We start from the raw sequence: 22969 nt of genomic DNA, 5'->3' as shown, positions 1-22969 counted from the left end.
AAACTGCACCCCTCAAGGTACTCAAAACCACATTCAAGAAGTTTATTAACCCTTCAGGTGCTTCACAGCAGCAGAAGCAACATGGAAGGAAAAAATTAACATTTAACTTTTTAGTCACAAAAATTATCTTTTAGCAACAATTTTTTTATTTTCCCAATGGTAAAAGGAGAAACTGAACCACGAAAGTTGTTGTCCAATTTGTCCTGAGTACGCCGATACCTCATATGTGGGGGTAAACCACTGTTTGGGCGCAGGGCAGGGCTTGGAAGGGAAGGAGCGCCATTTGACTTTTTGAATCAAAAATTGGCTCCACTCTTTAGCGGACACCATGTCACGTTTGGAGAGCCCCCGTGTGCCTAAAAATTGGAGCTCCCCCACAAGTGACCCCATTTTGGAAACTAGACGCCCCAAGGAACTTATCTAGATGCATAGTGAGCACTTTGAACCCCCAGGTGCTTCACAAATTGATCCGTAAAAATGAAAAAGTACTTTTTTTTCACAAACTACTGTTTGGGCACATGCCGGGGCTTGGAATTGAAGTAGTGACGTTTTGAAATGCAGACTTTGATGGAATGCTCTGCGGGCGTCACGTTGCGTTTGCAGAGCCCCTGATGTGCCTAAACAGTAGAAACCCCCCACAAGTGACCCCATTTTGGAAACTAGACCCCGAAAGGAACTTATCTAGATGTGTGGTGAGCACTTTGAACCCCCAAGTGCTTCATAGAAGTTTATAATGCAGAGCCGTGAAAATAATAAATACGTTTTCTTTCCTCAAAAATAATTATTTAGCCCAGAATTTTTTATTTTCCCAAGGGTGACAGGAGAAATTGGACCCCAAAAGTTGTTGTCCAGTTTCTCCTGAGTACGCTGATACCCCATGAGTGGGGGTAAACCACTGTTTGGGCACACGTCGGGGCTCAGAAGGGAAGTAGTGACTTTTGAAATGCAGACTTTGATGGAATGGTCTGCGGGTGTCACGTTGCGTTTGCAGAGCCCCTGGTGTGCCTAAACAGTAGAAACCCCCACAAGTGACCCCATTTTAGAAACTAGACCCCCCAAGGAACTTATCTAGATATGTGGTGAGCACTTTGAACCCCCAAGTGCTTCACAGACGTTTACAACGCAGAGCCGTGAAAATAAAAAATCATTTTTCTTTCCTCAAAAATTATGTTTTAGCAAGCATTTTTTTTAGATTCACAAGGGTAACAGGAGAAATTGGACCCCAGTAATTGTTGCGCAGTTTGTCCTGAGTATGCTGGTACCCCATATGTGGGGGTAAACCACTGTTTGGGCACACGTCAGGGCTCGGAAGTGAGGGAGCACCATTTGACTTTTTGAATACGAGATTGGCTGGAATCAATGGTGGCGCCATGTTGCGTTTGGAGACCCCTGATGTGCCTAAACAGTGGTAACCCCTCAATTCTAACTCCAACACTAACCCCAACACACCCCTAACCCTAATCCCAACTGTAGCCATAACCCTAATCACAACCCTAACCACAACCCTAATTCCAACCCTAACCCTATGTGCCCACGTTGCGGATTCGTGTGAGATTTTTCAGCACCATTTTTGAAAAATCCGCGGGTAAAAGGCACTGCGTTTTACCTGCGGATTTTCCACGGATTTCCAGTGTTTTTTGTGCGGATTTCACCTGCGGATTCCTATTGAGGAGCAGGTGTAAAACGCTGCGGAATCCGCACAAAGAATTGACATGCTGCGGAAAATACAACGCAGCGTTTCCGCGCGGTATTTTCTGCACCATGGGCACAGCGGATTTGGTTTTTCATAAGTTTACATGGTACTGTAAACCTGATGGAACACTGCTGCGAATCCGCAGCGGCCAATCCGCAGCCAAATCCGCACAGTGTGCACATAGCCTAATTCTAAAGGTATGTGCACACGCTGCGGAAAACGCTGCGGATCCGCAACAGTTTCCCATGAGTGTACAGTTCAATGTAAACCTACGGGAAACAAAAATCGCTGTACACATGCTGCGGAAAAACTGCACGGAAACGCAGCGGTTTACATTCCGCAGCATGTCACTTCTTTGTGCGGATTCCGCAGCGGTTTTACAACTGCTCCAATAGAAAATCGCAGTTGTAAAACCGCAGTGAAATGCGCAGAAAAAAACGCAGTAAATCCGCCATAAATCCGCAGCGGTTTAGCACTGCGGATTTATCAAATCCGCAGCAGAAAAATCCGCAGAGGACCAGAATACGTGTGCACATACCGAAACCCTAACCCTAGCCCTAACCCTACCCCTAGCCCTACCCCTAACCCTAACCCTATTCTAACATTAGTGGAAAAAAAAAATTTCTTTATTTTTTTATTGTCCCTACCTATGGGGGTGACAAAGGGGGGGGGGGGGGGTCATTTATTCTTTTTTTTATTTTGATCACTGAGATATAATCTATCCCAGTGATCAAAATGCACTTTGGAACGAATCTGCCGGCCGGCAGATTCGGCGGGCGCACTGCGCATGCGCCCGCCATTTTGGAAGATGGCGGCGCCCAGGGAGAAGACGGACGGGACCCCGGCTGGATCGGTAAGTATGATGGGGTGAGGGGGGTGGGGGACCACGGGGGGGGGGGGGGAATCGGAGCACGGGGGGGTGGAACGGAGCACGGGGGGGGTGGATCGGAGTGCAGGGGGGGTGGATCGGAGTGCAGGGGGGGTGGATCGGAGTGCAGGGGGGGTGGATCGGAGTGCAGGGGGGTGGATCGGAGTGCAGGGGGGGTGGATCGGAGTGCAGGGGGGGTGGATCGGAGCACGGGGGGGGGGTGATTGGAGCACGGGGGGGAGCGGAGCACTGGACGGAGGGGAGCCGGAGCAGTGTACCGGCCAGATCGGGGGGCTGGGGGGGGGGGCGATCGGTGGGGTGGGGGCACATTAGTATTTCCAGCCATGGCCGATGATATTTCAGCATCGGCCATGGCTGGATTGCATTATTTCACCAGTTATAATAGGTGAAATATTACAAATCGCTCTGATTGGCAGTTTCACTTTCAACAGCCAATCAGAGCGATCGTAGCCACGAGGGGGTGAAGCCACCCCCCCTGGGCTAAACTACCACTCCCCCTGTCCCTGCAGATCGGGTGAAATGGGAGTTAACCCTTTCACCCGGCGTGCAGGGACGCGATCTTTCCATGACGCCACATAGGCGTCATGGGTCGGATTGGCACCGACTTTCATGACGCCTACGTGGCGTCATGGGTCGGGAAGGGGTTAATACATCATAGAACTTTGTTGCCTGTTTTGCTGCTGCGTCACACTGTTGACTCATGTGTAGTCTGATTTATTAGTGTACCAAAGTCTTTTTCACACATGCTGTTGCTTAGTTCTATTCCTCCCATTCTATATATGTAATTTTCATTTTTCTTGCATAGATGTAAAATCTTGCATTTTTCCCTGTTAAATACAATTCCATTAGTCACTGCCCATTGTTCAAGCTCATCTAGATCCTTCTGAATCCTTTCTGTCTTCTCTAGTGTTAAGGTACCGTTACACTAAATGGTTGTGATCGTTGGGAAGTCGTTGTGTGGTCGCTGGGGAGCTGTCACAGAGACAGCTCTCTCCGGCGACCAACAATCAGGGGAACGACTTCGGCATCGTTGAAACGGTCTTCAACGATGCCGAAGTCCCCGGGTAACCAGGGTAAACATCGGGTTACTAAGCACAGGGCCGTGCTTAGTAACCCAATATTTACCCTGGTTACCATTGTAAACAAAAAAAAAAAAAAAAAAACAGTATATACTCACATTCCGATGTCTGTCACGTCCCCCGCCGTCAGCTTCCCGCACTGACTGTCAGCGCCGGCCGTGCTCTGCTTTACGGCCGGCGCTCACAGTCAGTGCAGGGAAGCTGACGGCGGGGGACGTGACAGACATCGGAATGTGAGTATGTACTGTTTTTTTTTTGTTTTTTTTTACAATGGTAACCAGGGTAAATATTGGGTTACTAAGCGCGGCCCTGCGCTTAGTAACCCGATGTTTACCCTGGTTACCAGTGAACACATCGCTGGATCGGCGTCACACACGCCGATCCAGCGATGACAGCGGATGATCAGCGACCAAAAAAAGGTCATGATCATTCCCCAGCGACCAACGATCTCCCAGCAGGGGCCTGATCGTTGGTCGCTGTCACACAACGATTTCGTTAACGATATCGTTGCTACGTCACAAAAAGCGTGACGTTGCAACGATATCGTTAACGAAATCGTTGTGTGAAGGTACCTTTAGCTATCCCTGCCAGCTTTGCATTGTCTGCAAAATTGATTACTTTATCTTCAGTTCCCTTATCTAGGTCATTTATAAAAATGTTGAACAACACTGGGGCCAGGACACTTCAAACCCCCAAGTATCTACTATTAGGGCTCATTCAGATTAGTGCACTATATATGTACCTACAAGTGTGCTGTGTGTAAAAATCACACATCACAATGACAAATGTTACTCAACACACCTGTTGAGATTACAGTATTGTCAAATGGCCAATAGTCCATAGGGAGAAAAAATATATACATAAAATTGCAGCATGTGATTTGCCTGTTCAAGGCTATGAACGTACAAATATTTCATAACCAGCAGGAGTAATAAGTTTTGAACAAGTCAATTTTCTAAGTAAATAACTTTTTAAAAGGTGTTCTAGACATATGTCAGTAACAACCGAACCAATCTGCACAGGCAAAGAAGTCACCATAGATGTCCATAAAATAAATTATGGGTAATAAAAAAATGACACAGGAAAAATACTGAACGCAAGAAAGGTGCAAAAAGCCATGATATCAGATTCAATTCATCAGTAAATAGAAAGCAATCATGCCACAAAGTAGTATCAGTTGGTTCAGCTGATGGCCTACAAAAAGTTGTCTAATTAAAAAAGTGCCACATAAGAAACATCTCATGATGGGTAAAACCAGTGAGCTGTCTCCAGACCTTCACAACCTTAAGGTACCGTCACACTTAGGGTACCATCACACAGTGGCATTTTGATCGCTACGACGGCACGATTTGTGACGTTCCAGCGATATATCCGTGACGTTCCAGCGATCTCGCTGTGTCTGACACGCTCCTGCGATCAGGGACCCCACTGAGAATCGTACGTCGTAGCAGATCGTTTGAAACTTTCTTTCGTCGTCTAGTGTCCCGCTGTGGCGGCATGATCGCATGGTGTAACAAAGGTGTGCACGATATTGTATACGATGTGCGCATAGTAACCAACGGCTTCTACATCGCACATACGTCATGAAATTATCGCTCCAGCGTCGTACATTGCAAAGTGTGACAGCAGTCTACGACGCTGGAGCGATATTGTTACGATGCTGGAGCGTCACGATCGTGCCGTCGTAGCGATCAAAATGCCACTGTGTGACGGTACCCTTAGCGACGCTGCAGCGATACCGACAACGATCCGGATCGCTGCAGCGTCGCTGTTTGGTCGCTGGAGAGCTGTCACACAGACCGCTCTCCAGCGACCATCGATGCCGGTAACCAGGGTAAACATCGGGTAACTAAGCGCAGGGCCGCGCTTAGTAACCCGATGTTTACCCTGGTTACCATCCTAAAAGTAAAAAAAACAAACACTACATACTTACCTACAGCCGTCTGTCCTCCTGTACTGTCTGTGTGAGCACAGCGGCCGGAAAGCAGAGCGGTGACGTCACCGCTCTGCTTTCCGGCTGACCGACGCTCACAGACAGTACAGGAGGAGAGCAGAGCACAGCGCTGGAGGACAGACGGCTGTAGGTAAGTATGTAGTGTTTGTTTTTTTTACTTTTAGGATGGTAACCAGGGTAAACATCGGGTTACTAAGCGCGGCCCTGCGCTTAGTTACCCGATGTTTACCCTGGTTACCAGTGAAGACATCGCTGAATCGGTGTCACACACGCCGATTCAGCGATGTCTGCGGGGAGTCCAGCGACCAAATAAAGTTCTGGACTTTCTTCCCCGACCAGCGACAGCACAGCAAGGGCCTGATCGCTGCTGAGCGTCACACTGGACGATATCGCTAGCCAGGACGCTGCAACGTCACGGATCGCTAGCGATATCGTCTAGTGTGACGGTACCTTTATTGTTGCAAAATATACTGAGAATTTGGTTACAGAAGAATGACCCAGGCGTTCCCAGCAAGATTATAGACAAAGGAGTGAAAATAATCAACCAAAAGCCAAGGACCACCCGTGGAGAGCTACAGAAAGACAAGAAATCAGCAAGCATTACCTTTTCAAAGACAACAAGCAATACATTCAACCCCCATGGCCTGTATGCACGCTAGTCAAGCATGACTCCATTGCTGAGAAAAAAGAATGTTCTAAAGCATTTAAAATTTGGTCAACAACATTTAGATAAGTCTATGAAATATTGAGAGAATATAGTCTTTGGATGTCTGACTCTTTGGATGCCATAATACACACCATGATTGAAGGTCAAAAGGCACTGCACATCACCCAGGGGAAACAAATAAATGAAACAACAAAGGAGGTCAGAGGTGGAACCATTTTGTGGGGCAGTTTTTCAGCATACTGCATTGTATATGACTCGGATAAACTTATCCTCAGAAGCAGAGGTGACTCTTGGTCTTCCGTTCCTGGGCCGGTCCTCGTGTGAGCCAGTTTCTTTGTAGCGCTTGATGGTTTTGGCAACTGCACTTGGGGATACTTTCAAGGTTTTCCCAATTTTTCGGACTGACTGACCTTCATTTCTTAAAGTAATGATGGCCACTCGTTTTTCTTTACTTAGAATTTGTATTATGGCAAGAAAAAAGCAGCTAACAGTCTATTCAGTAGGACTATCAGCTGTGTATCCACCAGACTTCTGCACAACACAACTGATGGCCCCAACCCCATTTATAAAGCAAGAAATCCCACTTATTAAACCTGACAGGGCACACATGTGAAGCGAAAAACATTCCCGGTGACTACCTCGAGAAGCTCATCAAGAGAATGCCAAGAGTGTGCAAAGCAGTCAAAGCAAAAGGTGGCTACTTTAAAGAACCTAGAATATAAGACATATTTTCAGTTGTTTCACACTTGTTTGTTAAGTATATAATTCCACATGTGTTACTTCATAGTTTAGATGCCTTCAGTGTGAGTGTACAATTTTCATAGTCATGAAAATACAGAAAAATGTTTAAATGAATTAGGTGTGTCCAAACTTTTGGTCTGTACTGTATAAAAATGATTTTCACATTTGCTCATCTAAACCTGGCCTTAGATTAGGTCATTACAGGTCAATGTTTATATGAACACTAGATGGTGGCCCGATTCTAACGTATTGGTTATTCTGTAGGTAGTATATAGCACAGGCTACGTACTATATTGCACAGGGACGTAGTATATAACACAACCGACGTAGTATATAACAGAGCTACGTAGTATGTAACACAGCCACATAGTGTATTGCAAAGCTACGTAGTGTATTGCACAGGCATTTATATTTGTCAGCCACGTAGTATATAGCAGAGCCACGTAGTATATCGTAGTATATTGCACTGCCACGTAGTATATAGCAGAGCCACGTAGTATATCGTAGTATATTGCACTGCCACGTAGTATATAACAGAGCCACGTAGTATATTGCACAGTCGACGTAGTATATAACAGAACCGGCACGAGCACGTTGTATATGGCACGAGCACGTTGTATATGGCACGAGCACGTTGTATATAACAGAGCCCACGCAGTACATAGCAATGTGGGCACTATATGCGTGGTTAAAAAAAAGACTTAAAATACAAAATAAACATACTCACCTTCCGAAGACCCCTTGAAGCCCTGGCGCCTGTGTGCGGTGCACGCGGCAGCTTCCGGTCCCAGGGTTGGTATGAGCGCAGGACCTGTGATGACGTCGCGGTCACATGACCATGACATCATGGCAGGTCCTTCTCGCATAGCATCCTTGGCACCGGAACCTGCCGCTTGCACTGCTGAGGACAGCAGGCGACATCGGAGGGTGAGAACAACCCTTTTATTATTATTATTTGTAACATTGGATCGTTTTACTATTGATGCTGCATACGCAGCATCAATAGTAAAAAGTTGGTCACACAGGGTTAATAGCAGCGTTAACGGAGTGCATTACACCGCGACTTGGATTTCCATGACAGACAGAGGCCGCGACCAACGAATATCCGTGACAGACAGAAAGACAGACAGATGGAAGTGACCCTTAGACAATTATATAGTAGATCTGCAAGGAGTTTGTATGTTCTCCCGGTGTTTGCGTGGGTTTCTTCCGGGTTCTCCGGTTTCCTCCCACATTCCAAAGACATACTGATGGGGCTCACAATCTAAATTCCCTATCGGGGACAGTGATGATAATGTGTGCAAACTGTAAATTGCTGCGGAATATGTTAGCGCTATATAAAAATAAAGATTATTATTATATTGATATTATACAATGAACAGTAGAAACCTCCAGCATAAGCTAACACCTAGAGAAGTCCTAGGCCTCCACTCCACTAAAAAAAGCAGGACTAGTTTCCCCACTACCCTGGAAAAGCAGTACCACAGGCCCTTCCCCCGGTCAGGCAGAGGCTATTCCAAACATATAAACACTGAGACTGCAGAGATATGTGGCTGTAATGTGTCTATGTGCAAACAAGATAAAGAGCCCCTCACATGATGTATGGGTTAAGCAGCAGAGGATCCATCCTGTCACCATGAAGAACAATAGACACCGTATCAGAAGCCATTAGCCTCAGAGAAGCCAGTGACGCCACATTAGAAGCACACCCATTAGGACAGTTTTCATGGCCCCAAGGCTGACTTTATGGAGCGTTTGACCTGGATGAGGCGGCAAGAAGATACTTGTCAAACCGGAAACAACAAGCACGTTATACCTGTAATACCATAAACACGGCCTCATTTATCAAGAATAACCTCCCTGAAAGGCACATGGGCAGATTTATCAGGAAGGTCGTGGGGGCAAAGTAATACTAGTACAGCCTTGCAGGTCATAAAAAATGTCATTAATGCTTTAAACTAGGAGATCCATCTCCTTCATGTGTCTTTGTCCTGCGAGTGTCTTTCTGCTATGACTTCAGGTTGTCAACTAAAAGTTGAACAGTTATCCTATTTTAGTTTAAGGGTTTAGAAATACATAACTGTGAGCTCTAAACATCTTGTTTAATCATCAAGCTAAAAAATGTAATGTCCACATAAGCCCAAATTCTGTAATAACTACATAATGTTCACTAGATATAGCATGCCATCAAGGAAATCCACCAATGCCCAGACCCATCACTGCCCCACTGAAAATTAATCCAAAGGTGTCCGGTCCTAGGACTCATCCACCAAGAATTAATCCACAGATGCTCGGACCTAGGACTGATCCACCGAGGATCAGACCTAGGACTGACCCACCGAGAATTAATCCAGTGGTGCCCGGGCCTAGGACTGACAAACTAAGAATTAATCTACCCATGCCTTGACCTAATAATAATAATAATAATAATCTTTATTTATATAGCGCCAACATATTCCGCAGCGCTTTACAGTTTAACAGTTTCAAACACAAAAGTCATAAGTAACAACGTTAACAATACAATAATTAAAGCAAAATAAGACGACCCTGCTCGTGAGAGCTTACAATCTACAATGAGGTGGGGGAGATACAAAGTACAGGTGTGTATTTACAATGATGTATTTACAATGATGGTCCAGCCATCTTCAGGGGTTGGGGAATAGATGGGGATAGTGAATGGGCTACACACAAACATAACATAACTTTGATTAGTGAACGTGATAGGCCGCTCTGAACAAATGTGTTTTGAGCGAGCGCCTAAAACTATGCAAATTATGGATGGTCCTAATATCTTGGGGTAGAGCATTCCAGAGGATTGGCGCAGCACGGGAGAAGTCTTGGAGTCGGGAGTGGGAGGTACGGATTAGTGCAGAGGTTAGCCGAAAGTCATTTGCAGAGCGCAGTGGTCTGTTAGGCTGATAGACAGAAATGAGGGAGGAGATGTAAGGGGGTGCCGCACTGTGGAGAGCTTTGTGGGTGAGAACAAGTACTTTGAATTGTATCCTGTAATGAATGGGCAGCCAGTGTAACGACTGGCGAAGAGCGGACGCGTCCGAGTAACGATTAGCCAGATGGACGACCCTGGCTGCTGCATTAAGGATGGACTGGAGAGGGGAAAGTCGAGTGAGGGGGAGGCCAATTAATAGAGCGTTACAGTAGTCCAGGCGGGAGTGGATCAGGGCGACCGTGAGGGTTTTAGCTGTCTCCATGGTGAGAAAAGGGCGGATTCTAGAGATGTTCTTTAGGTGTAAGCGGCACGAGCGGGCAAGAGATTGTATATGGGAGGTGAAGGAGAGATCGGAGTCAAGCATAACACCCAGACAGCGCGCCTGCTGCCGGGGTGTTATTATGGTGCCACCCACGGAGAGGGAAATGTCAGATTTAGGGAGGTTAGTAGATGGTGGGAGCAGAAGAAGTTCAGTTTTGGAGAGGTTGAGTTTCAGATAGAGAGCGGACATGATGTTGGAGACTGCGGACAGACAGTCAGTGGCATTCTGTAGTACAGCGGGGGTAAGGTCCTAGGATTGAGGTTGAGTTTCAGATAGAGAGCGGACATGATGTTGGAGACTGCGGACAGACAGTCAGTGGCATTCTGTAGTACAGCGGGGGTAAGGACCTAGGATTGACCCACCGAGAATTAATCCATCGATGCCCAGACCTAGGATTTGACCCACCAAGAATTAATCCCACGATGCCCAGACCAAGGATTGAGCCACTGAGAATTAATCCAACGATGCCCAGACCTAGGAATTGACCCACCAAGAATTAATCCAACGATGCCCAGACCTAGGACTGACCCACCGAGAATTAATCCAACAATGCCCAGACCTAGGACTGACCCAGAATTAATCCAACGATGCCAAGACCTAGGAATTGACCCACCAAGAACTAATCCAACGATGCCCAGACCTAGGACTGACCCACCGAGAATTAATCCAACGATGTCCAGACCTAGGAATTGACCCACCAAGAATTAAACCAACAATGCCCAGACCTAGGATTGAGCCACCAAGAATTAATCCAACAATGCCCAGACCTAGGAATTGACCCACTGAGAATAAATCCAACGATGCCCAGACCTTGACCCACAAAGAATTAATCCAACGGTTTCCAGACCTATGACTGACCAACCAAGAATTAATCCACCAATGACTGGATCTAGGAATGGACCACAAATAGTTCACTCGTGCCCAGAGATAGGACTGGACCACCATGATTTAAGCAACAGGTGCCCAGATCTAAGATTAAACTGCCGAGAATAAATTCACCAATGACCAGATCTAGGACTACACCGCTGAGAATTAATCCAATGGTTACTACACCTAGGACTGCACCTCTTGGAATAAATGCACCAGTGACCAGGCCTAGGATTGTACTCAGTCAGGACATTTACTCCTAATCCCTGTAAAAAGTCTGACCAATAAAATCACCATTTCAGCACCTAAACATTTTTACATTTCCAATTCCTTCCAACCAGATACATCAAAAAGTTATCAAAGAGGATATACGGTAATGGAGCAACAGTACCAAGTTTACGCTCATTAAAATATCCAAACTGCTCCCATGGTTCTAGGTACTTTATCATTTGGCCCTTAGCATGGCGCAGGCCTCAGCCCCACACACAATATACTGGCATCTTTGGCAGATGTTGCTTTGCTAACATTGGAGGCCAGTTGTGCTGCTATAAACATACAGCTGTAATATCGCATGTAATGGCACCAGCCAAATATAAAATCAAAACAGTCCTGAAAACAGCAAAAATCTGAAGCAAATATCAAAATATGACCTAATGTGATGGAAAAAAAAAAATGTATGCCCAAGTCATTAATGTGACATCGGAGCAAAGCGTATGCACAACCAGATGGAAGCAAGCAACAAAGTAGAGCATGTCCAAGGACTAATGTGGCACTACATACAAATACACGGAGCAAAAACACAACACCACTCTATACTCCGCTGTCTACCACACAGTAGTAATGACAGAGGATGGGGTGAACGCAGGACAATGACGGCCATCAGAGGAGAACACAAAACGATAGTCAACAAGAAACCCTTTACAACGGTGCACAGGAGCACTGCCGGGCACACACACGTTACTTGGACATTCCTCCTGATTGCCAGGTATATACACGCTTGGCTTCTTCCAAATGGGGAAAGAGTAAGCTGCAGACATTTGGGGATAGCTTAACTCCTGGAGAACACAAGGATCACACATGTTGAAATCCAACTCTCCAATCCGTCTTTTCCCTGACATCAGCAACCAGGAAATGATTTGGGGAAATTCTCTAGCCAATAGGACATGATGGAGACTTTCACATGGACATACTCATGTCACAGACAATCCAGCCACAAATGTACCAATAGTAAGGTGCCAGCCATCCAACTAGTCATCCAGCCAGACTAGCCACTAGAGGGTCCGTGTATGACTAGTGGGGCGTCAGCATATACACAACATTCTAATGACTTCACAATTGCAGCCTTTTTGTTGATACTCACCCTGTGTAAAAGGACCCTAAAAGGGGTTATCCCACAAATCTATATGACATCTGCTCATACTCCGTCCTGTGTGAATGGAATGGTACTACACGTGCGTCCACTGCTCCAGTCACTAACAGCGGTGATCGCGTGTGGACAAACACTGCCGCAGACCCATAGAGGAGGCGGAGAGGAGGTCGCAAGTGCACACGGTGCAAGACCCTTGTGATTGGAGGGGCCAAGCCGGATCTCCAGTGATCATACATGATCTAATCTCCATAGGCGATGCATGTTTGTGGGATAGCCTCAGCGTTGGGAGGCTTTGTGACAGATTCATCAGGAGGTGCTGATGTCAATCTTGGCTCCTTATACCGTATTTACACACCTATGTCACAGTCTGAGCAGTCCTGACCCAAAAGTGACAACCCCATGGACAGCCTGTCAGGAGACCCACAGGTGTGTGAATGTTATGGAAAAAAACATAGAAAACAAGAAGTATTCCATATAGCCACCACCATACACATGAGAGTTGCCCGAGCCTTCAGATTTTGCTGGATCGGCAGCCCATGTAATGTGGATGGAGGCCCCGGACAGATGAGCAGTTGCTGCTCAATCACTCGATCATTTTGTCCGATGGCCATTTCAGGCCGAGCGTTCCTGAAGGGACAGAGCTGTCACAATCGTACAGCCGCATAAACCTAACATACGAGAAGCTCATCACTGTCACCAATGATGACCACCACCTAATCAGTATTGGCGGGGGTCAGGACCATCTCACACAACACGATCGGCCATGATCATGGCCAAACAGACATGTGATCACCAATCATACCAACTATGCAACAATGTCCATCGCAGAGGACAGCGGGCCGGCGCAGAGACCAGCACAGGGGGTGGCGGGCTAGCGCAGAGACCAGCAGGCCAGAACAGAGATCAGCGCAGGGTGCGGCATACTCGGGGTCAGCAGACTCTAGGTCAGCGCAAGAGGCGGTGGGCCAGCACAGAGACCGGCGGAGCCAGCCCAGGGTACCTCAGACTCGGGGCCAGCGCAGAGACCGACGGGTCAGCCCAGGGTACCTCAGACTCGGGGCCAGCGCAGAGACCGACGGGTCAGCCCAGGGTACCTCAGACTCGGGGCCAGCGCAGAGACCGACGGGTCAGCCCAGGGTACCTCAGACTCGGGGCCAGCGCAGAGACCGACGGGTCAGCCCAGGGTACCTCAGACTCGGGGCCAGCGCAGAGACCGACGGGTCAGCCCAGGGTACCTCAGACTCGGGGCCAGCGCAGAGACCGACGGGTCAGCCCAGGGTACCTCAGACTCGGGGCCAGCGCAGAGACCGACGGGTCAGCCCAGGGTACCTCAGACTCGGGGCCAGCGCAGAGACCGACGGGTCAGCCCAGGGTACCTCAGACTCGGGGCCAGCGCAGAGACCGACGGGTCAGCCCAGGGTACCTCAGACTCGGGGCCAGCGCAGAGACCGACGGGTCAGCCCAGGGTACCTCAGACTCGGGGCCAGCGCAGAGACCGACGGGTCAGCCCAGGGTACCTCAGACTCGGGGCCAGCGCAGAGACCGACGGGTCAGCCCAGGGTACCTCAGACTCGGGGCCAGCGCAGAGACCAGCGGGCCGGCACAGGCCCACCACCTCTCGCGCACAGGGGGCACAGGCCCACCACCTCTCGCGCACAGGGGGCACAGGCCCACCACCTCCCGCGCACAGGGGGCACAGGCCCACCACCTCCCGCGCACAGGGGGCACAGGCCCACCACCTCCCGCGCACAGGGGGCACAGGCCCACCACCTCCCGCGCCCAGGGGGCACAGGCCCACCACCTCCCGCGCCCAGGGGGCACAGGCCCACCACCTCCCGCGCCCAGGGGGCACAGGCCCACCACCTCCCGCGCCCAGGGGGCACAGGCCCACCACCTCCCGCGCCCAGGGGGCACAGGCCCACCACCTCCCGCGCCCAGGGGGCACAGGCCCACCACCTCCCGCGCCCAGGGGGCACAGGCCCACCACCTCCCGCGCCCAGGGGGCACAGGCCCACCACCTCCCGCGCCCAGGGGGCACAGGCCCACCACCTCCCGCGCCCAGGGGGCACAGGCCCACCACCTCCCGCGCCCAGGGGGCACAGGCCCACCACCTCCCGCGCCCAGGGGGCACAGGCCCACCACCTCCCGCGCCCAGGGGGCACAGGCCCACCACCTCCCGCGCCCAGGGGGCACAGGCCCACCACCTCCCGCGCCCAGGGGGCACAGGCCCACCACCTCCCGCGCCCAGGGGGCACAGGCCCACCACCTCCCGCGCCCAGGGGGCACAGGCCCACCACCTCCCGCGCCCAGGGGGCACAGGCCCACCACCTCCCGCGCCCAGGGGGCACAGGCCCACCACCTCCCGCGCCCAGGGGGCACAGGCCCACCACCTCCCGCGCCCAGGGGGCACAGGCCCACCACCTCCCGCGCCCAGGGGGCACAGGCCCACCACCTCCCGCGCCCAGGGGGCACAGGCCCACCACCTCCCGCGCCCAGGGGGCACAGGCCCACCACCTCCCGCGCCCAGGGGGCACAGGCCCACCACCTCCCGCGCCCAGGGGGCACAGGCCCACCACCTCCCGCGCCCAGGGGGCACAGGCCCACCACCTCCCGCGCCCAGGGGGCACAGGCCCACCACCTCCCGCGCCCAGGGGGCACAGGCCCACCACCTCCCGCGCCCAGGGGGCACAGGCCCACCACCTCCCGCGCCCAGGGGGCACAGGCCCACCACCTCCCGCGCCCAGGGGGCACAGGCCCACCACCTCCCGCGCCCAGGGGGCACAGGCCCACCACCTCCCGCGCCCAGGGGGCACAGGCCCACCACCTCCCGCGCCCAGGGGGCACAGGCCCACCACCTCCCGCGCCCAGGGGGCACAGGCCCACCACCTCCCGCGCCCAGGGGGCACAGGCCCACCACCTCCCGCGCCCAGGGGGCACAGGCCCACCACCTCCCGCGCCCAGGGGGCACAGGCCCACCACCTCCCGCGCCCAGGGGGCACAGGCCCACCACCTCCCGCGCCCAGGGGGCACAGGCCCACCACCTCCCGCGCCCAGGGGGCACAGGCCCACCACCTCCCGCGCCCAGGGGGCACAGGCCCACCACCTCCCGCGCCCAGGGGGCACAGGCCCACCACCTCCCGCGCCCAGGGGGCACAGGCCCACCACCTCCCGCGCCCAGGGGGCACAGGCCCACCACCTCCCGCGCCCAGGGGGCACAGGCCCACCACCTCCCGCGCCCAGGGGGCACAGGCCCACCACCTCCCGCGCCCAGGGGGCACAGGCCCACCACCTCCCGCGCCCAGGGGGCACAGGCCCACCACCTCCCGCGCCCAGGGGGCACAGGCCCACCACCTCCCGCGCCCAGGGGGCACAGGCCCACCACCTCCCGCGCCCAGGGGGCACAGGCCCACCACCTCCCGCGCCCAGGGGGCACAGGCCCACCACCTCCCGCGCCCAGGGGGCACAGGCCCACCACCTCCCGCGCCCAGGGGGCACAGGCCCACCACCTCCCGCGCCCAGGGGGCACAGGCCCACCACCTCCCGCGCCCAGGGGGCACAGGCCCACCACCTCCCGCGCCCAGGGGGCACAGGCCCACCACCTCCCGCGCCCAGGGGGCACAGGCCCACCACCTCCCGCGCCCAGGGGGCACAGGCCCACCACCTCCCGCGCCCAGGGGGCACAGGCCCACCACCTCCCGCGCCCAGGGGGCACAGGCCCACCACCTCCCGCGCCCAGGGGGCACAGGCCCACCACCTCCCGCGCCCAGGGGGCACAGGCCCACCACCTCCCGCGCCCAGGGGGCACAGGCCCACCACCTCCCGCGCCCAGGGGGCACAGGCCCACCACCTCCCGCGCCCAGGGGGCACAGGCCCACCACCTCCCGCGCCCAGGGGGCACAGGCCCACCACCTCCCGCGCCCAGGGGGCACAGGCCCACCACCTCCCGCGCCCAGGGGGCACAGGCCCACCACCTCCCGCGCCCAGGGGGCACAGGCCCACCACCTCCCGCGCCCAGGGGGCACAGGCCCACCACCTCCCGCGCCCAGGGGGCACAGGCCCACCACCTCCCGCGCCCAGGGGGCACAGGCCCACCACCTCCCGCGCCCAGGGGGCACAGGCCCACCACCTCCCGCGCCCAGGGGGCACAGGCCCACCACCTCCCGCGCCCAGGGGGCACAGGCCCACCACCTCCCGCGCCCAGGGGGCACAGGCCCACCACCTCCCGCGCCCAGGGGGCACAGGCCCACCACCTCCCGCGCCCAGGGGGCACAGGCCCACCACCTCCCGCGCACAGGGGGCACAGGCCCACCACCTCCCGCGCCCAGGGGGCACAGGCCCACCACCTCCCGCGCACAGGGGGCACAGGCCCACCACCTCCCGCGCACAGGGGGCACAGGCCCACCACCTCCCGCGCACAGGGGGCACAGGCCCACCACCTCCCGCACAGGGGGCACAGGCCCACCACCTCCCGCACAGGGGGCACAGGCCCACCACCTCCCGCACAGGGGGCACAGGCCCACCACCTCCCGCACAGGGGGCACAGGCCCACCACCTCCCGCACAGGGGGCACAGGCCCACCACCTCCCGCACAGGGGGCACAGGCCCACCACCTCCCGCACAGGGGGCACAGGCCCACCACCTCCCGCACAGGGGGCACAGGCCCACCACCTCCCGCACAGGGGGCACAGGCCCACCACCTCCCGCACAGGGGGCACAGGCCCACCACCTCCCGCACAGGGGGCACAGGCCCACCACCTCCCGCACAGGGGGCACAGGCCCACCACCTCCCGCACAGGGGGCACAGGCCCACCACCTCCCGCACAGGGGGCACAGGCCCACCACCTCCCGCACAGGGGGCACAGGCCCACCACCTCCCGCACAGGGGGCACAGGCCCACCACCTCCCGCACAGGGGGCACAGGCCCACCACCTCCCGCACAGGGGGCACAGGCCCACCACCTCCCGCACAGGGGGCACAGGCCCACCACCTCCCGCACAGGGGGCACAGGCCCACCACCTCCCGCACAGGGGGCACAGGCCCACCACCTCCCGCACAGGGGGCACAGGCCCACCACCTCCCGCACAGGGGGCACAGGCCCACCACCTCCCGCACAGGGGGCACAGGCCCACCACCTCCCGCACAGGGGGCACAGGCCCACCACCTCCCGCACAGGGGGCACAGGCCCACCACCTCCCGCACAGGGGGCACAGGCCCACCACCTCCCGCACAGGGGGCACAGGCCCACCACCTCCCGCACAGGGGGCACAGGCCCACCACCTCCCGCACAGGGGGCACAGGCCCACCACCTCCCGCACAGGGGGCACAGGCCCACCACCTCCCGCACAGGGGGCACAGGCCCACCACCTCCCGCACAGGGGGCACAGGCCCACCACCTCCCGCACAGGGGGCACAGGCCCACCACCTCTCACACAGGGGGCACAGGCCCACCACCTCTCGCACAGGGGGCACAGGCCCACCACCTCTCGCACAGGGGGCACAGGCCCACCACCTCTCGCACAGGGGGCACAGGCCCACCACCTCCCGCACAGGGGGCACAGGCCCACCACCTCCCGCACAGGGGCACAGGCCCACCACCTCTCACACAGGGGGCACAGGCCCACCACCTCCCGCACAGGGGCACAGGCCCACCACCTCTCACACAGGGGGCACAGGCCCACCACCTCCCACACAGGGGAACAGGCCCACCACCTCCCACACAGGGGCACAGGCCCACCACCTCTCGCACAGGGGGCACAGGCCCACCACCTCTCGCACAGGGGGCACAGGCCCACCACCTCCCACACAGGGGGCACAGGCCCACCACCTCCCACACAGGGGGCACATGCCCACCACCTCTCACACAGGAGCACAGGCCCACCACCTCTCGCACAGGGGGCACAGGCCCACCACCTCCCACACGGGGGCACACACTTTGGAAGACTTTGTGCACTTGGCCGCAGAGCTGGCACTCAGTGCGGAGCCCGGCAGGTGCAGCCCCGGAGCAGCTCCCGTCCCCGCACACTGGGCCACGCACAGGAGCGCACACAGTGCCGGTGTGACCGGGTGGCGGGAAGCCCCGGCCGCTCGTCCCCTCCCCCAGTTCCCGCGCTCCGGCCTCCATCTTCTCCGCCCGCCTCACCTCCTATGGACATCCCGGTTCTTCTCCTTCCTCCTGTCGTCCTCCCGCCCGGAGGGGTGGGGGGTCACGGAACGGTTCCCGGTGCACCGAGTCCTCGGGTGAGGGGCACAAAGGATCCGGCGGGAGGGGGCTAATGCCCCGGCAGCCCAGGCCCCGGGCCGGCGGAGAGCGCTCCTCCTGGCGGCAGGATGTATATTATTATATTGCCCGGGCAGCGGGGGGGTCGGGGAGATATAAAATAATAATAATAATAGGAATCACCCCCGGGCCGCGCCTGGCAGGGAGCAGCAATCCTAAGCCGCCATCTGGCGGTATCTCGCTCACCGGAATGGCGCCGTCGCTTGTCCGGGGAACGGGCGCCCTCTGGCGGAGACAGAGCGGGAGATTGAGAGGGGGCGGTGTCGATTCAATTGCCATGGAAACGGGCGGGAGAGAGGGAGGCGTTGCCAACCTCAGTCACCACGGACCTGAAGGGGAGGTGTCAGGAGATCACCATGGTAACAGGGCAGGGCTGTGTCTCCATAGAAACTGACCAGCTTGTGTGAGCGCTAATAACCCACGCAGACATTTTTTAAAGAATAAGAACAAAATTCGCCGTTAGTCGTGAAGAATGACGCATGCGCAGTAAATCTCGTTGCCGTGTAGCGTATGCGCATGCTCAGTAATCTTCCCTCTGTTGTGAAGTCTATGCGCATGCGGAGTAGAGAACTGATGGAGGGAGTAAACTCAAGAGGTAAGGCGCATGCGTTTTGTCCAATCATGTTCCTGCTGTTACTGTGCTGTGTTGTCATGGTGACAGTAAGGCCTGGAAAGAATGAACAATTTGTGCACAGTGCTGCCATCTACTGAAGTAGCAGCCTCATTGCACTTACCGCAGCCCAGTAGAATCTGGCAGTTTTCTTGAGATTCTGCCTTCCCTGCACTTTCAGCCACACAGCGCAGTGTTCCCTGGTTCTATGACCTATCAGCGCAGTGTTCCCTGGTTCTATGACCTATCAGTGCAGTGTTCCCCGGTCCTGGGACCTATCAGCGCAGTGTTCCCCGGTCCTGGGACCTATCAGCGCAGTGTTCCCCGTTCCTATGACCTATCAGCGCAGTGTTCCACGGTCCTGGGACCTATCAGCGCAGTGTTCTCTGGTCCTGGGACCTATCAGCGCAGTGTTCCCCGGTCTTATGACCTATCAGCGCAGTGTTCCCCGGTCCTGGGACCTATCAGCGCAGTGTTCCCCGGTCCTGGGACCTATCAGTGCAGTGTTCCCGGTCCTGGGACCTATCAGCGCAGTGTTCCCGGTCCTGGGACCTATCAGCGCAGTGTTCCCCGGTCCTGGGACCTATCAGCGCAGTGTTCCCCGAGCCTGGGACCTATCAGCGCAGTGTTCCCCGGTCCTGGGACCTATCAGCGCAGTGTTTCCCAGTCCTGGGACCTATCAGCGCAGTGTTCCCCGTTCCTATGACCTATCAGCGCAGTGTTCCACGGTCCTGGGACCTATCAGCGCAGTGTTCTCTGGTCCTGGGACCTATCAGTGCAGTGTTCCCCGGTCTTATGACCTATCAGCGCAGTGTTCCCCGGTCTTATGACCTATCAGCGCAGTGTTCCCCGGTCCTGGGACCTATCAGCGCAGTGTTCCCGGTCCTGGGACCTATCAGCGCAGTGTTCCCGGTCCTGGGACCTATCAGCGCAGTGTTCCCCGGTCCTGGGACCTATTAGCGCAGTGTTCCCCGAGCCTGGGACCTATCAGCGCAGTGTTCCCCGGTCCTGGGACCTATCAGCGCAGTGTTTCCCAGTCCTGGGACCTATCAGCGCAGTGTTCCCCGTTCCTATGACCTATCAGCGCAGTGTTCCACGGTCCTGGGACCTATCAGCGCAGTGTTCTCTGGTCCTGGGACCTATCAGTGCAGTGTTCCCCGGTCTTATGACCTATCAGCGCAGTGTTCCCCAGTCTTATGACCTATCAGCGCAGTGTTCCCCGGTCCTGGGACCTATCAGCGCAGTGTTCCCCGGTCCTGGGACCTATCAGCGCAGTGTTCCCGGTCCTGGGACCTATCAGCGCAGTGTTCCCGGTCCTGGGACCTATCAGCGCAGTGTTCCCCGGTCCTGGGACCTATTAGCGCAGTGTTCCCCGAGCCTGGGACCTATCAGCGCAGTGTTCCCCGGTCCTGGGACCTATCAGCGCAGTGTTTCCCAGTCCTGGGACCTATCAGCGCAGTGTTCCCCGTTCCTATGACCTATCAGCGCAGTGTTCCACGGTCCTGGGACCTATCAGCGCAGTGTTCTCTGGTCCTGGGACCTATCAGTGCAGTGTTCCCCGGTCTTATGACCTATCAGCGCAGTGTTCCCCGGTCTTATGACCTATCAGCGCAGTGTTCCCCGGTCCTGGGACCTATCAGCGCAGTGTTCCCCGGTCCTGGGACCTATCAGCGCAGTGTTCCCCGAGCCTGGGACCTATCAGCGCAGTGTTCCCCGAGCCTGGGACATATCAGCGCAGTGTTCCCCGAGCCTGGGACCTATCAGTGCAGTGTTCCCCGGTCGTGGGACCTATCAGCGCAGTGTTCCCCGGTCCTGGGACCTATCAGCGCAGTGTTCCCGGTCCTGGGACCTATCAGCGCAGTGTTCCCCGGTCCTGGGACCTATCAGCGCAGTGTTCCCCGAGCCTGGGACCTATCAGCGCAGTGTTCCCCGAGCCTGGGACATATCAGCGCAGTGTTCCCCGAGCCTGGGACCTATCAGTGCAGTGTTCCCCGGTCCTGGGACCTATCAGCGCAGTGTTTCCCAGTCCTGGGACCTATCAGCGCAGTGTTCCCCGTTCCTATGACCTATCAGCGCAGTGTTCCACGGTCCTGGGACCTATCAGCGCAGTGTTCTCTGGTCCTGGGACCTATCAGTGCAGTGTTCCCCGGTCTTATGACCTATCAGCGCAGTGTTCCCCGGTCTTATGACCTATCAGCGCAGTGTTCCCCGGTCCTGGGACCTATCAGCGCAGTGTTCCCCGGTACTGGGACCTATCAGCGCAGTGTTCCCCGAGCCTGGGACCTATCAGCGCAGTGTTCCCCGAGCCTGGGACATATCAGCGCAGTGTTCCCCGAGCCTGGGACCTATCAGTGCAGTGTTCCCCGGTCGTGGGACCTATCAGCGCAGTGTTCCCCGGTCCTGGGACCTATCAGCGCAGTGTTCCCGGTCCTGGGACCTATCAGCGCAGTGTTCCCCGGTCCTGGGACCTATCAGCGCAGTGTTCCCCGAGCCTGGGACCTATCAGCGCAGTGTTCCCCGAGCCTGGGACATATCAGCGCAGTGTTCCCCGAGCCTGGGACCTATCAGTGCAGTGTTCCCCGGTCCTGGGACCTATCAGTGCAGTGTTCCCCGGTCCTGGGACCTATCAGTGCAGTGTTCCCCGGTCCTGGGACCTATCAGTGCAGTGTTCCCCGGTCCTGGGACCTATCAGTGCAGTGTTCCCGGTCCTGGGACCTATCAGTGCAGTGTTCCCCGGTCCTGGGACCTATCAGCGCAGTGTTCCCCGAGCCTGGGACCTATCAGCGCAGTGTTCCCCGGTCCTGGGACCTATCAGCGCAGTGTTTCCCAGTCCTGGGACCTATCAGCGCAGTGTTCCCGGTTCCTATGACCTATCAGCGCAGTGTTCCACGGTCCTGGGACCTATCAGCGCAGTGTTCTCTGGTCCTGGGACCTATCAGTGCAGTGTTCCCCGGTCTTATGACCTATCAGCGCAGTGTTCCCCGGTCTTATGACCTATCAGCGCAGTGTTCCCCGGTCCTGGGACCTATCAGCGCAGTGTTCCCGGTCCTGGGACCTATCAGCGCAGTGTTCCCCGGTCCTGGGACCTATTAGCGCAGTGTTCCCCGAGCCTGGGACCTATCAGCGCAGTGTTCCCCGGTCCTGGGACCTATCAGCGCAGTGTTTCCCAGTCCTGGGACCTATCAGCGCAGTGTTCCCCGTTCCTATGACCTATCAGCGCAGTGTTCCACGGTCCTGGGACCTATGAGCGCAGTGTTCTCTGGTCCTGGGACCTATCAGTGCAGTGTTCCCCGGTCTTATGACCTATCAGCGCAGTGTTCCCTGGTCTTATGACCTATCAGCGCAGTGTTCCCCGGTACTGGGACCTATCAGCGCAGTGTTCCCGGTCCTGGGACCTATCAGCGCAGTGTTCCCGGTCCTGGGACCTATCAGCGCAGTGTTCCCCGGTCCTGGGACCTATCAGCGCAGTGTTCCCCGGTCCTGGGACCTATCAGCGCAGTGTTCCCCGGTCCTGGGACCTATCAGCGCAGTGTTCCCCGAGCCTGGGACCTATC

At 55.9% G+C, this 22969-nt stretch overlaps 1 protein-coding gene across 4 annotated transcripts in view; it reads right to left on the bottom strand.

Moving 5' to 3' along the window:
* The window catches only part of STAG1 (STAG1 cohesin complex component), a 231217-nt gene extending 212203 nt beyond the window's left edge, over positions 1-19014 (bottom strand). Inside the window, exon 1 of one of the 4 annotated variants that reach the window (XM_069727953.1) lies at positions 18668-19014. The gene's annotated coding sequence lies outside the window, so the exon portion shown is untranslated. The remainder of the gene's footprint in view (positions 1-18667) is intronic. The other 3 variants (XM_069727956.1, XM_069727957.1, XM_069727954.1) reach the window with 3 other exon arrangements.
* Between the last annotated feature and the right edge of the window lie 3955 nt (positions 19015-22969).

The sequence above is a fragment of the Ranitomeya imitator genome, chromosome 5 (genome assembly GCF_032444005.1).
Source record: "Ranitomeya imitator isolate aRanImi1 chromosome 5, aRanImi1.pri, whole genome shotgun sequence".
Lineage (NCBI taxonomy): Eukaryota > Metazoa > Chordata > Amphibia > Anura > Dendrobatidae > Ranitomeya > Ranitomeya imitator.
The sequence above is the reverse complement of the archived record's forward strand: the minus strand, read 5'-3'. Positions and strand labels throughout refer to the sequence as shown.